Below are 12584 nucleotides of genomic sequence, written 5' to 3'. Positions count from 1 at the left end.
TGACAGACACACAAACACGACTGAGTACAGAGGAGCTGCTGGTTTGAAGCCACAGAAATGTCCAAATGTTTAAACACACTGCAGCGTTGCAGCCGTGATGCATTTGTGCTGCTAAGGCCACACACATCAGCTGCCTTACATTTTAGCACCAGTTCATCTCTGACCATGGCAGCACAGTCTTTCCAGTACAGTGATGTTGGTGGGGACAGTGGGGACTGATTGTTCATTGGCTGTAAGCCGGTCACATGGACGTTTAACTGGTGCTTTGATTGCTCTGTAGTCTGTTGTGCCTGTGAGCTGCTCCTAAAATGAGACAGATTATAATTGTCACCATTCTGTTAATGACTCTTATTATGTGCGCTCTCCTCCACTGTCACACTAAACACATTAAACCTTTATTTTGGTGTAAAGTCAGGATTTATTGGCTCTTCTTAAAAGCGTCATGAAGTGCAAAACTCAGCAAACATTATACAAAAGTAGATTTAGAAGCTGAACAGAACTGAAAACATTTAAAGTGACAGTCAGCACAAATCCAGCTGACATCTCCATCCAACCCAAGTCTTCATTTAAAGTCATTATAACTGTGACACACGTTTGTTACAGTATTAATCCTGCCTGATGCTGCAGGGCCAACATCATGAAACAGGCTCAGCATTTATTTCCATTATGAAACTTTATCATTAAAAACAAACCATTGTTCTGCAGTCGTCCCAGGACTGTCGGTCAAACGTTCTCTCCACATGTTTAAGGCTGAGCTCACTTTATCGTCTGCCTGAAGGAGGAAAGCAGATGTTACTAAACATCACAATAAAACATATGAAATGGGTGCACATGAGGAACGTCTGCACTGTTAAAGCCATGCAGACATCTTCACACATGAAGCAGCAACACCTCTCAGTTTAGCAGCAGCTGGTAAAAGCCACAGTGATCCTGGAGCCTCCCTGAAGGACTCGTTCATCAGTAACTGTCAGGAGGACGATTAAACCTTCTGCACACGTCCTGTAGTTACACACTCGGGAGGAAAGACGACGTCCTCGCTCTGCAACATGATCTGTGTTTCATCCAGGACGCTCAAACACAGATTGGTCTCCAAATATTAGACGCACTGGTTCTTCATGCGTTTCTACCTGAGCACTCAGAGTCATTTCTACAACAGGCCTCCTTCACCTGCTGGTGCCTCTGTTTCTGTGTTTGGCTGTTTCCATCAGTGCCTGATGTTTGTGATCTTTGATCTGTTCTGAAGTCTCTCTTTGTAACACAAATGTTGTTTGGCTTCTTTTGCAAACAAGGCAAAAGAACTTTAATGGATTCATTTGCTGATCATACTTTTCTGATGCAAAGCCGTCCTTTCAACGCTTTAGAAAGAAAACCAAACAATGTTTTTAAAACTTTCCCAAAATGTAAAAGCTATTAAAACCATAAACTTCTGCTCCTTGATCATGTGATTCTTCTTCTAGACTGTCTGTAATTGTTATTGCTGATTGTCAATAAAGTTGTTTTTTATAAGTTATGTTGTAAAGGAAGCTTGTGGCGAGGGAGGAGGGGCGACTAAAAGCAGGTTCATATAGTGGGAAAGTCCTCAGGTCATGTGAGGATATTTACTGATGCGTCAACACTGTCAGATAAAAGAACGGCTGCTGCATTTGTTCTCCCACAAATAAGTCTGGTGATGAGTAAAAGAATTACAGATGATGTGGCAGTTTATACTGGGAGCTGGTAGTGATGTTACTGGCTTGAACTGGGTGGAGGACGCACTAATATGGAGGTATGTGGTTTGCTGGGACTCTAGCAGCGTGCTAGTGAGCACAGGTGATATGTCTTCAGACTCTAGGCAACATATTGTTTTTGATATACTTCATTTACTGTATAGAATCAAACACAGAGGGATAGAAGTGGATTTCTTATGGCTCCCTGTGAATATCGGTGTTGATGCAATGAACAGGACGATAAGTTTAAAAAGGTGCAGCAAGAAGAAGTCGTGCAGGTTTGACTATAAAATACAGTGAAAGTGAGGTGAAGAGTATAATGAAGGTAAAGATGAAGGACGAGTGGCAGGCACACTGGGACAGAGACGGGAAAGGCAGATATTATTATACAGAAAACAGTCGTGTAGAAGAAGCTGCAGCAGAGACCAGGATGGAATCTGGAGAGTCAGAGTTGGTCACACAGGCTTGAATAGCACACTTAAAAAGGTAAACATGACACAGGAAGTGTGACTTCTGTGGACCAGAGGAGACGTTTGACGGGTTGTTAGCGTCGTCAGGATGCTGGATGGAAATGCTGTGCCTGATAGGATGATTACAGGCTGGACTTTGTCTTCCTGTTACAGATGGATCCAGGCCCTGGATGACTGCTGGACACACATGACCCACACTAGGCTGCCTTCATCCATCCTTTCCTCCTTCACTGAGACTCAGAATCAGCATGTATGTAACAGGGTGGGTACCTACAACTACCTGGATGGTGGCAGTAACAGCAGCAGTAACAGCTACAGTATGTTCAACCCTGATTCTTTTGTCCCCAAACAGAGAAAACCGACTCATAGTGTGTTAAAATATTGATATTTCTTTTTATTCAATCATCTTCCAGAAGAGAGAGACCTCTGCACAGCTCAAACGCCAGTTGCAAGAGCTCTAACATTAGAATCATAAACTGTGCCTCATACAGGTTTTATTTTGGTACTTTACACGTCACACAGTCTCAAACATTGCTTAAATGGCAAGTTCCTCATTTCAGTGTCTTATCTATTAATATGGCTGTGCACTAAAACTTCCTGTTCTTCAGTCTGGCTGAGCACTTAGTTTGTGAGTCAAAAGTGGCCTTGCTCTACAAGCCTTCATTATTAAAGTACATAAAACAATCTAATGAGCAGATACACATTAAAAATATTTCTCTTATCTCTAACAAGTATTAATCAAAGAAGTGAAGTTGTTCATTTTTTAAATCACATTTTAATGAAGATTTGACAAAACAAGGATGAAGTTTGTGTTTTATTAGTTTGATCAGTGATTTGAATCCTTTCATTACAGAGTGAAGTTAAAGTAGACGTGTGAACACACTAATAAACACAAAGGGACACAACTACTACTCCATGATGGAAAGCTGAAGTATTACACAGCTTTATGAACCTCCTGTTATCCTGGTAGACGAGTACAGCAATAAATCTTTTACTTGAACATCTTCTGGCTCCAATAAGCTTTGAAATGTGACCATGAAGTTAGAGACACACTGACTGAAACCCACAGCTGTGACTGTGGATCACATCCACACACAGTGTAGCTGCTGTCTCTGTGTGAGCCTTTGCACTGCTGCTCGCAGCACCGTTATATCACTCAGCGCTCGCTGCTGTTATTGAATCCACTTTTTACTGTCCGTGCAATCAAGCTCCTCTGCAGAGCTAGAAAATATCTTCGAACCAGTTTATGTGTTAGGGGATCCTTTGCAGCTGTGACTGTTGCCTCTGTTTTTGTCCTTTGGTTCCTGGGAGCCTTTTACATTTCCATCAGCAACAAATATCTGAACAGGCTTTATTGTAGGAAATACAGGATTAAATAGTTGTCATTATTTATTAGATGTTGTTAAAGATGATCAGATGCTTGTTTAGTTTAATGCTGTGGCTTCAGTCAGCATCACTGTGCTGTATAGTTTTATTTTTCTGATCCTTCTGTTAAAGTTGCTGAATAAAAGCTGGTTGGTCTGCACCTCACCTCTGCCTCGAGCCTCCTTCTTTAAAGCAGCAGAGGCTCTTCATTCAGGTATCACAGCTCGAGTTGTTCTGCAGGAGACCCAGAGTACTGTCCTTGGTCCATAATGACATTAATCCTCAAAAATAGTTCTGGCATAATAATTGTGCACACAGTGTAAAACTGAAGAAGCTTCTCAGATGAAATGTCTTCAAGAAACTTAAAAAAGTCCAGACACTTTTGTTTCTGAGCTTCTTAATTCAATTCAATTTTATTTATATAAATCACAACAACAGTCGCCTCAAGGCGCTTTATATTGTACAGTAGATCGCACAATTATAGATACAGAGAAAAACCCAACAATCATATGACCCCCTATGAGCAGCACTTTGGCGACAGTGGGAAGGAAAAACTCCCTTTTAACAGGAAGAAACCTCTATAGTGTCTGTTTCCTGAAAACTGAACTTTTCACCACACCATTAAGTAGCTCCCTCCACTGACGCTGATCCGCTGCAGGTGTGTGGCATCCTCCTTGGGCCTGGCCAGTCGTCCACAGGCCTGACGGTGCCTGTAGCCCAGCCTCTGGCCACAACCCCAGACACACACACTAGAAATAATAGTCCACACCCCAAGTCCCCGGAACCGGGTTCGTGACAGGTTTGCTATTTTCAGTTTATTTAATATAAACTTTTAGTTATGTCATTTCTTCAAGTAACGATTCAAGACAAAGAGAAGGTAATAAGGCAAAGACGTGGTATTGGCCACTAGTGAAGTGTGTGACTGTCAGGCTGCCAAACAAACCTCTTCTCCAGCACGTCACACTTGTGGAGCTTCCTGGAAACTGTGACTGTAACAAGAGCAGAGATCAGATGTGGAAAGGGGTAATTCAAGTTTAATTCAAATGTATCTGCACCTTTATCTTTAACTTTACCTGCACCAAGTCTGATCTGTTTGATCATTCACATGATCTGATAGCAACTTAAAATTCAAATATAGATCTTGGGCAAGAAACACTGACTCCACATTCATAGGAGACTGAAGACATAAAAATAAAAGAAATAGCCAGTTGAGCAGTGTGCTTATCTGAGGAACTGTTTAATATTAAACTTCGACAACATCATTCATAGAACAGCTTCCAGCTTCTTTTGCTCGGCTACAGTTTGGATGGATTTGCATTTAAAGATGCAACAAGACTAAAATGGTTAGGGTCAGGAGGTCAAAGGTCAGAGCTCCTGTGGGTCTGAGGGCGGCCTCACGCTGGAGAAGGATGAAGGAGTCTGACCTGATCCAGTGTTTGACATGAACACATCAGCACTGCTGTCAGTGAGCCTAACGACAGCTGTTAGCATCATTTCAGTGTTTCAGTCATAAAAACACTTCCTGTCTCTGTGGTGGTTACAGTGACATCATGCAGTTTGTGCTTTGACCTCCAGAGGGCGACAAATCAGCACAGACAGAGAGCTCCATTCAAACTTTGCTGCCATCAGGAATAATTCTTCAAATATAATCATCAGTGTTTGAGCAGTTATGATATCAGGGACAATCTAGACATGTGTGACAATACTGAACATGTCACATGACACACCTCAAACATCATGTGATCCACTCTCAGTCTGCACTTTCATTCATGACTTCAACAGGTTGAAATGAGCTTTGAAGAAACATTCAGTGAAATAAATCTTTCATGGATTCATGTGAGCACCAGATGAACTTTGTACCAACAACATCTTCAATAACAGAGTCTGAATGAAGCTCAGGTGTTGATGCTGCTCACTGATTGGACGCTTGGTTTCAGCTCTGCTCTCAGTCTTTACTGCACAGGTGAAGGTAGAAAGTGTGACTGGATCTATAGACTGGAAACAGAGAAACATGCTGAACATTTGAAGCTTTGCAGCAGAAATGTTCATGTTACAAATACAGCAGAGCTGATCTGGGATCAGTGTGTTCACACCTGCAGCTACAACAAGGTTTCATGTCTCCACACGTCAGCATGTGAACTTTACTCTGACTCAGTCTGAGCAGTCAGACGGCATATTTTTAAAGTTAACACATCAGCACACACAGAGCTGAGCCCCTCCCACCTGTGCTGAGTTTCAGGTGGAGTCCCGCCTCCTTCCAGGAAGCAGCTCACCTGTGTGTCCGTGTTTAGTGTCCAGGGCCCTGTTTCAGGAAGCTGGTTTAGTGGAAAAACTGAGTAAGTATACCCTGAGTTAACGAAAACTCTGGGTTTTCGGTTTCACAAAGCGAGTTCAGCTGAGTCCTGAGTGAGTTACTATGACGACACACTCCGTGAAGCTAACCTGCCCCCTAGCAGGTTAGCTTCAACTAACCGTGACCTTCTCCGCCTCTTTGTCAGAAACCTGACTGTAGGAAGTGTCAGACATGGCGTGCCCCTTCCTTGAAGAGCCAGTAGATGTTGAAGCCCAAATTCTCCGCAGAGCTCTCCGCCGGGAGAGAGTGATTAGAGCGCGTTTGGACATTTTATCATTTCCTGATGATTTTCTGTGTGAACGTTACCGTTTTTCAGCACAATCTATAATTTATTTGAATAACATCCTCAGGCCTAATATTACGCATGTGACACATCGCGGACATCCTCTCAGTTCTGTACATATTATTTGTATCGCACTTCGGTTTTTTGCAAACGGGAGCTTTCTGTATAATATTGGTGATGCTGAGCACGTTTCCAAGGCTACCGTCTGTCTGGCAGTCAGGTTGTTACAGTTGCACTGAAATGTCTCCTGTACTCGTTTGTGGTGTTCCCTGGTCATAGACCCACAAGATTTATCAAAGAGGGATGCCACAAAATTGCAGGTATCAGGATGAACGAAACTTAATTCATGATGTGGTGATATTTGAACTACTACTTAAATTTTACATTTATTCTCACGGTTCCCAGGCGTGATTGGCTGTATAGATGGTACTCACATTCCAATCATTGCTCCTTCAGTAAATGAAGGAGACTATGTGAACAGGAAGTCTTTCCACAGCATTAATGTACAGGTACATAGTTCCCTGTAGCATTTCAAACTAACAAATCATTTCATTATAGTAATGGATGCTAATTTGTGTTCTCTGCACTGTGAAGATCATATGTGATGCTGCCAACATTATCACAAATGTGGAAGCCAACTGCTCAGCCTCTGTGAGTGGTGGTGGTGGAGGACCCCCACCTGTTTTTCGGGCCTCCGCTTTTTTCCTGTTGGCTATAACGGGTCACATTTGAGCATACAGAGTAAGCAAATATGTACTTGTAATGTGCTCAGATAATTTCAATAAGTGCTTACAGAGGGGAAATTAATGTAGCCTCTAACTGCAATTGATTTACATCGGACAAACAGACCAAGCACTATGGCTCATAATACAATTACACCTTACCTGTTTGGACTATATTTTTATATTTCATCTTTACTTGCTGCCAGGAACGTTTGGGGCCTGTTGGGTTGCACCTGCGCTCACATCACATCACAAAATAAAATGTATAAAATAACAAATAAAATAACATATAATAAAATAACGTGTTAAATGGGTGGAAATCCCTAGATCAATGTTTATATTAACACTCACGCATTGACTCTGTCGGCTATGTTTTGCCATGCATGCTCCCTTTCTTTTGCAGCTGAGGCTGTGTTACTTTTTTCCGCAGAATTTGCATGTTATCGGCATATGCTGCCATCAGAATTTCGGCCTCAAGCGCTGTGAAATACATTGACCGCGCCTTCTTTCCCTCCGTCTCCATGGTGACTCGCTTAATCTGTGCTCCACTAATCAGGGCTTTATGTATCCTCGTGCGCGCGCTTAACTTGGGGTTAAAGCAACTCCGCGTTGACTGAACTAATTGTTATCAGCCTTTCTGAAACCGAATATTCCGAGGTGGACAGTTCGGGGTTACTCAACCCTGAGTATCGTTTTTCACTCTGAGTTTTCTAAACCGGCTTCCTGAAATAGGGCCCGGGTCCGTGTGTGCCTGCACAGTGGATCGATCCTTCAGAAACACACTGCAGCCCTTAGTTGCTCCCAACACAATGAAGGAGTGTGCAAACGCTAGGAGGTGCTTAGAGACAGACAGTTGTGGAAATGTAACACAAGCGTGCCACATCTGGATGCAGGCTTGCATAACTAAGAGTATTCTGACTGTGTCGTGCTGAAAGTGTTACTCGTGCAGCACATCCTGTTTGTGAGGATGCTTCAGGTCTGCTCCTGCTTTCATCTCTTAAACACATCTTTATAGATTCAAAAGTGTTAAAAAGCAAATTCGTTGCTTCAAACTTTCTCTGCTATATTTATGTGTAAACACACTGAATGAATTTGAATTGAACCTAATGATGCTCCACCTTTAGAATCATAACAATGATCATAATGAAACCACACCATCTTTCTCCTCTCTCTGACGAAGCCTGACAGCGGCTGTGTCAGCGCACCACTTAGCAAAGATGCTACATGCACTTGGTGGCGTACAGTAGAGGCAGGCTGTGATGGCGTCTGCCTGCCCCCGCCTGCACGACACATCCCGCCGCCTCGTCTCCAGCCAGCCTGCCCACAACGCCCAGCTGTGGCGATGTGCGAGGGTGACTGGTGGAGGGGGCGTGGCACTGATCAGGCAGTGGATGCAGCACGGCCGAGTCTCTTAACGGTTGGCCCTTACTAACCTTCAGGTCTCTGTGCACTAAGCCATTTGTGTGACAATGATTTACACTTTCTACACTCTGCTGTATGCAGTGACTGTGGAGGCAGACCAGGCCAGAAGCAGAGAGGAGAGGGAGGACGGGTCAGTGTCAGACACCTGGAGCAGCACTGCAGTGACAGGTGAACATCGAAAAGGAACAGTTCAGTGTTCGATGGCGTGAAGACTTTCTGCAGTGCGAGCTGCTGCAGAGGCAGGTCTGTCTTTGCTATAGACGGAAGCAGGAAACAGCTAAAGTGTCAGGAATACAGCTGCTTGGTAACAAACTTTGCTCACTGTCAGGACCTAAAAAGGTAAACTTTAAATATTCTGGATCCTACGGCCGCACTATAAACACAGGAACAGATAACAGAGGAGGAGAAGCACACAGGTGAGACGCACGAGAGACACGAGGACGCTAAACTAACCTACAGGAAGTTTAACGGAGAGACGAGGGATGCATTCAAAGACACGACTAGAAACACGAGCAAAGACTACACAGGCGCAGCGGTGACCATGAGCGATGAATACACTGCAGCATGGACATGATGGCTGCACAAGCTCGGTGACGGTAAACAGCTCAGCTGTTTCCATCCACTCGTCCTGGGCATCTTTACGGGGCTTTGCATTTCTAATGTGAGTGCACGTTTTCTTCTCCTGCAGGACTTTGAAAGCAACGGTGCACGAGCTTGGATTTATTTGGCATTTCTCTACAGTCACACAGCTTAAAATGATGCTTTTAGCCATCAACAGGATTCGGGGATGATTCTGTCGGTATATTTGACCACCGTCACCGATCTGAACATGTTGGCTCGTGGTCCGGGCCCTGAAGCGGAGGCGGAGCTCGGAGCAGCATGTTGTCCTGTCCTGCTGGAGAACCCAGCTGTGTTTCTTACCTGCACCGCTGTCAGCAGAACAGCTCCTACAGTCCGCACGGTGCTCTCAGGTTTAGGAACCTCAGCTTTACTCCTCAACATAAGCCTCTTGTCATCGGGGCCAAACAGCTCTTTGTCCTGTCCCACCGTCAAACTTCATTTTGAAGATTTATCCATACGGACACTGTGTGGTCGGCAACCTCTCCAACCACGGTGGTGGAAAACTCGCTTCACCACAGTCTTGAGCCTTAATGGTTCCCAGGTTGATCCTGGACTTCCTAACTTCCTCTCCTCTGAGGGTGACGGCGAGGCTCCACTGAAGTTTGTCAAACAAATCCAAAGACAAGCTACCAGCTGTAGTCAATCATGATGACTACAACACATTAGCATGTCACTGTAGAGCCTCCTGCAGCACTTCCTGTGGGCGTATATACATAACTAAGCCTTCATGTAGACTCTTGGCTTTGTGAGGATTGGAGAAAATCCTAAATAAATTCAAACGTGTGCGTCCAGCTGTATGAAGTCAGTGAGAGAGCCACTCAGAGCTGTCAGCAGCTACGGTGCAGGAACCAGGGACAGTGTTTGACGAAGGTTTCTGCTGCTGTCCAAGCTCATGGAGCCATCTCTATCTCGGCCCCGTTAGACAACCAGCCTGCGTTTGTGCAGGTCTGACAAACTGTGGACAGCACTGTGCAAACATCTTAGGCAGATGAGGAAAATGCTGTAAAGAAAGAGAGCTTTCAGAAATATGAATGACTGTTTAAGGAGCCCAAACACAGCCGAACTCATCAGGAACTCGTTACTGTAAAGAGGAACAAGCAGCACTGAAGTGACGCCCCCCTGATCTCAACATCATCGAGTGTGTCTGCGATCAGAGACCTGAGGACGCCCACATCCACAGAACATCTGTGCGTAGTTCGCCCAGATGTTTGCCAGCTGACTTCCTTCAAAAACTGTGTGGAAGTGGACGTAGAAGAAGGCGAAGGCGCCACCAAACTGATGTGATTTTGTTCACTGCGTCTTGTTGCCTGCTGAGAATAAACGATTAACACTCTCTGCGTGCAGCATTGTTCCTCACCTTTTGCTGCACGTTTGGCATCCTCAGTAATTATTTCTGCACAGGTACCTGCACCAGCGTTTGAGGCTTAACCAAAGCGTTCGTAGAGCTCGGCTGAAGAACATCAAGCACAGACCGTAAAGTCCTGCCAAAGCATCAAGCTTCCACAGACAAGTGCTGAAGCTGAAAATCACATACAGCCATCGTGCACTCAGCCTGAGGTGGCAGCTGTACTCTTTGACTCTGGGGTTTCCCTCTGCTCCCAATCTGTGTGCTAAATACATCACCCACTCAATAAAGTCACGCGTATGAACTGCTGAACTGTTCCTTCAAGTTGTTAAGAGAAAATACAAAGTTTGCTTCATATAAAACACAAACTCCACCACAAACAGCATCAATTAGGTGAAACTGTCCATAACTCCTGCAGGAAGGAATAAAACCTGCAATGGAAACCTTTAACATGTTACACAAAAGTCACTCTGGATCAGGGATGGGTGCCGGTGTCCGGTGCCATGATGGCAAAAGATGCAAACTCAGCAGCCTGCAACAAGTGCTTTAAGCTGATACTGTCGGACCCAGAGTTAGCAACATCCCCCAAAAACCTGAAGAGGAGAGTCCTGGCCCCTAGCCCTGCCAGTGTAGCAGAAATGATGAGGATGATGATGCAGCAGCAGCAGTTCTTCTCTGCGTGAGTAGCTTAATCTTGTTTGTGTGTAATTTACGTTGAGTAGGCTAACCACGTTATTACATTAATGCATGTAAGGTGAACTAGCAAACATCATCATAGCTACATGCGGCTGTCTTCTTGTTTGATGGCAGATACTCCCTTCACCCTGGCCAAAAAGGCTAAAATGACCAAAGAAAAAGAGGGAAACAGTTAAACATGAGAGGTTTAGGACAAAGTTTGTGTTTTTTTCATTGTTTAAGCACTGCTTCCAGCCAAGAGTGATGCCATATATGCCCCATAGCTGCAGAAAAGGCTAACATTGTTATCTTTTTACAAAAAACAGTTAAATATGAGAGGTTTTGGACAAAGTTTGTGTTTTTTTCATTGTTTAAGCACTGCTTCCAGCCAAGAGTGATGCCATATATGCCCCATAGCTGCAGAAAAGGCTAACATTGTTATCTTTTTACAAAAAACAGTTAAATATGAGAGGTTTTGGACAAAGTTTGTGTTTTTTTCATTGTTTAAGCACTGCTTCCAGCCAAGAGTGATGCCATATATGCCCCATAGCTGCAGAAAAGGCTAACATTGTTATCTTTTTACAAAAAAACAGATGAACATGAGAGGTTTTTGGACAAAGTTTGTGTTTTTTCCATTGTTTAAGCACTGCTTCCAGACAAGAGTGATACCATATATGCCCCATAGCTGCAGAAAAGGCTAACATTGTTATCTTTTTACAAAAAAACAGATGAACATGAGAGGTTTTTGGACAAAGTTTGTGTTTTTTCCATTGTTTAAGCACTGCTTCCAGCCTAGAGTGATACCATATATGCCCCATAGCTGCAGAAAAGGCTAACATTGTTATCTTTTTACAAAAAACAGTTAAACATGAGAGGTTTTTGGACAAAGTTTGTGTTTTTTCATTGTTTAAGCACTGCTTCCAGCCAAGAGTGATACCATATATGCCCCATAGCTGCAGAAAAGGCTAACATTGTTATCTTTTTACAAAAAAACAGCTGAACATGAGAGGTTTTTGGACAAAGTTTGTGTTTTTTCATTGTTTAAGCACTGCTTCCAGCCAAGAGTGATACCATATATGCCCCATAGCTGCAGAAAAGGCTAACATTGTTATCTTTTTACAAAAAACAGTTAAACATGAGAGGTTTTGGACAAAGTTTGTGTTTTTTCCATTGTTTAAGCACTGCTTCCTGACAAGAGTGATACCATATATGCCCCATAGCTGCAGAAAAGGCTAACACTGTTATCTTTTTACAAAAAACAGTTAAACATGAGAGGTTTTGGACAAAGTTTGTGTTTTTTCCATTGTTTAAGCACTGCTAACCTAACCTAAACGATACCCATCCCTACTCTGGATTATTTGCTTTATGGGTGATTTTTAATAAGCAGAACAGAAGCTGAGGAAGGAGCCTCCTCATAAAGGGACAGAGAAAAGGTACAGAGGGTTTGGGGCACAAAAGGCATAGATGCATACGTGAGGCATGATGAGCTTTGCAAACATCCACTGTGATCAGCTGTCATTGTGTGTCTGCTCTAGTTCACTGTGGCTGCATGAATACGCCTTTGCTGCCGAGGGAGAGCGAGTCACATGACACGTCTACAGTAACGCAGAAAGGAAAGAGCT

The sequence above is a fragment of the Maylandia zebra genome, unplaced genomic scaffold, assembly GCF_041146795.1.
Source record: "Maylandia zebra isolate NMK-2024a unplaced genomic scaffold, Mzebra_GT3a scaffold11, whole genome shotgun sequence".
NCBI lineage: Eukaryota > Metazoa > Chordata > Actinopteri > Cichliformes > Cichlidae > Maylandia > Maylandia zebra.
The sequence above is the reverse complement of the archived record's forward strand: the minus strand, read 5'-3'. Positions refer to the sequence as shown.